Source organism: Seriola lalandi, unplaced genomic scaffold (assembly GCF_002814215.2).
Source record: "Seriola lalandi dorsalis isolate HSWRI2012SDOR001 ecotype SW California unplaced genomic scaffold, Sedor1 jcf7180002054910, whole genome shotgun sequence".
In the NCBI taxonomy this organism is placed as follows: domain Eukaryota; kingdom Metazoa; phylum Chordata; class Actinopteri; order Carangiformes; family Carangidae; genus Seriola; species Seriola lalandi.
The window spans coordinates 408,609-411,859 of record NW_019525462.1 but is presented as its reverse complement, the minus strand read 5'-3'; positions in this window follow the sequence as shown (position 1 = coordinate 411,859).

Genomic DNA, 3,251 nt, shown 5'->3' with positions numbered 1-3,251 from the left:
TGTACATTTGAATAAAACACTGAAGGCATACACACACACACACACACACACATAAAGACAGCATTAATCATGCCAGCGGTTTCATAAATTGCATTGAATGTCTTTTACACCTCACCTTGTACATTCACCTTTACACAAGTGTTCACGTCCACCTCCAACACAAGCTTCCAGTTTTTGCCTGATTTACAGCCCAAGGGTGCAGTCCACTACTCTGAAGTGTTTACTCACCACAGGCATTAAACATTACTGTCAATTAGGAGTGGAAGTCAGAGCTCCTAATGGCCTTGTTTAGGCTATCGTGTGGACAAGCATTAGCGTCTCTAAGTCTGAGAGAGTGTGTGTGTACTTGTGTACTGTCGGGTAGGGAGTGAGAAGCATGTGAACATCGGTATATGTATGTGTATCTTTGTGTGTGTGCGTGTGTGTGTGTGTGTTTGTGTCAAAATCCTGCATAGCGTTCTCCCCTTGATCATCCAGAGTGTTGAACATTTCACCTGACACCTTTACGAGAGGACAGGACCCCGGACTCATTTTTAAAGTCCCCCATCCACTTTGATGTGTGTTATTAAACACACCTGTACCTGATTTGTACACCGCTCTCTTTCGTCTCTCACTCTCCCCTGAATATTAGTGGTACTTACGGTTAAGTCTGAACATCAGCAGTATTTATGGTCTGGTCTTAATGGGTGGATTTACCATGAAAGATATAAGGTTCAATCAAAGGGTGGAAATTCTTTTCGCACTGGGTTTGCTCACATTTATTCCCTCTGTATTCAAATAAAGGAATTCAAACATGTTATGGAAAATAATTGGAATTATTGCTGATATCATTGGTTTATAAAATTCCTATTAAAGTTACATTTACACTTTTGAATTCCAACAGGATAATATAAAATTCCGGTGTTTCTTATTATTTGAAAAATGTTCAGTTTTCTTTGACAATTTTCGCTCAATGGATTGTCCATGCATAATACCTGTATTGCATGCTAGGTTAAAGAAAGGGCTAATTATTCAAGCTTGTGTCTGCCCACAGGAGACACAAGTGGAAGTCTGTTCATACAGATTGACAAATGACTTGGAAGTTGAATTCCAGTATCATTTTTCCAGTAAAGCCTCAGCATCTGTAGCTAATTCATCAATTCCTACTGGTCTTACTTATCATCCCGCCCCATTAACTGCTACAGTTGCTGTTTGTGAAACATAATAAACCCTCTACTGCTCTAATAAAACTTTAGCTGCATTAACTTCCTGTTGGAGAGGCACACAGGTGTGCGCCAGAGATTAATGTCTGAAGCATTTTGGAGGAGAAAAGGGTTGATGGGAGGATAAAGGATACAAAGAGCTCATGAATTATCTGCATATGCGAGCTGCTTATTTGATCGAAGATAAGGGGAATGAGTCCATTGCTCTCCAGTCTACACTCACATGAAGCCTCTGAGCCTTGCGATACCATCAGTTTAGCTTTCAATGACAACTAGTCCTTAGCATGGATGAACACACCCTCATTGGTAAGCTATATGATAGGATTATGACTGTATTTGATATGCAATGCATGGAATTAAAGAATATCTAGATAAGTTAAAATTGTTCCCTCAGTCTAAAGCATGGGCTTAGCTAGGTCTGATACTCCACAGCAGTCTTGGTAATGCAGCAAATTGTCTGTTTTGCCCTTGAGGATCAATATCGAGGTTGTGTAAAGGGCACCCTGGTTCCTTCTGCAAATAGTTTAACGAATGTGTGGCAAAGAGCGAGTTGTTCAAAAAGGACAGAAATGCCTCTGTACAATTGAGACTAATTGTGGCATAAATTTACAATCGTTTCATAACAGGCTTCACAGCTTGAGGTTTGTCATGTGCAATGGACGCCTTGCTCCCATTTTCACCTGCCGTTGCTCCCAATCAAACAAAGAGGTGGGGTGGAAGTTTCTTTTCATGTGTTCAAAGGTGACCGGTTGCGGAGCATTTTTTTTTTTTTTTAACAGAAACAATAACTCTTTTTATTGAGAACAAATGTTGACATTTGGAGGGAGCAGCAGCGGGTGAGAGAAAGAGAGAGAGAGAGGCGGGGCCCCTGTGTGTTTTGGAGAGTGCCTCTGGTGCTATTTGACAACAGTGCTGAGTCCCCAGGGGAGCCCACCTGAGAATAAAGCATGCATTTCAATAAATCAAAACCTAATGAAAGTGTTTGGGCTGGGGAAGAAGAAGCTGACCAGGGGCTATAGCGTCCATAACTTAGGTGGCTGCCAGTGAGGGTAGGGGTAAATAAAAAAGGTAGGTGAAATAGATCATTTTCAGACAGTGAAGATCAAAAGAAGAACACTGAATTTAAACAAAAAATCAATAACAGTTTCAAAAAGCCATCCTCCAATGCTTCCTTTTTTTAATCTTAAAAGACTCTTTTATAACATTTCTGACGGTGTGACACTATTCACTGCAAAGTATACCATGAATCTATGTCACAAAGACTTCTGTCAGCCTTAAAGGTGGGTTAACTGAGTTTAGGTGGGTTTACCCTTCACTGCATCCCTGGTGGCAGTCAAATATTACTTCCTTGGATGAAGCAAGGGGTGGGGGGGGGTGGTTGAGGGAGGAAGAGGAAAACCAAGGTGAAAGGGAGTCCCGTGAGATTTGGACAACACTCAAGCTCAAATTCAACTGGAAAATGAAGGATTAGCTTTCAGTGTGGCTGGGAGCGATGATGGAGGCCTCTTCTCGGAGGATGGGAATATTATATATTTGATCTTTGAGTATTTCACACTCTGCAAAGCCACAGCTGTGAGTGAAAAAAAAAATATTGGAATTAATTTGACCAAATAAATAAATAGATACATGAAGGAATAAATAAATAAATAAAATTGTAGGACGTGTAACAACTGTACAATAATAATAATAATAATAATAATAATAATAATAGTAATAATAATAATAATATATCCCTTTCCTTAGACCTAAGCTTTTTATTTCCCTAAATAGTTTAATTAGCTGTGTCCTAAAGATGCTATAATAACCAAGCCATGATGAAAAGCAGAGGAAAGCCCGTCCGATTAGGGCCCATCACACAGCCCATTGGAGCTGGCAGATGCTTAGATAGACTTTTATGGATTGCTCAATGCCGTGCCGTAATGAAGCAGGCAGGGCTGACCCATCCTGAACCAGGCTAAAAAGCTCCAGGGACGGGCCCCGCTGGGAGCCCATAATGCCCTGTGCGTCCCACGGCTGTATTAATCACACTGAAAAATAAATGTGTGGCAA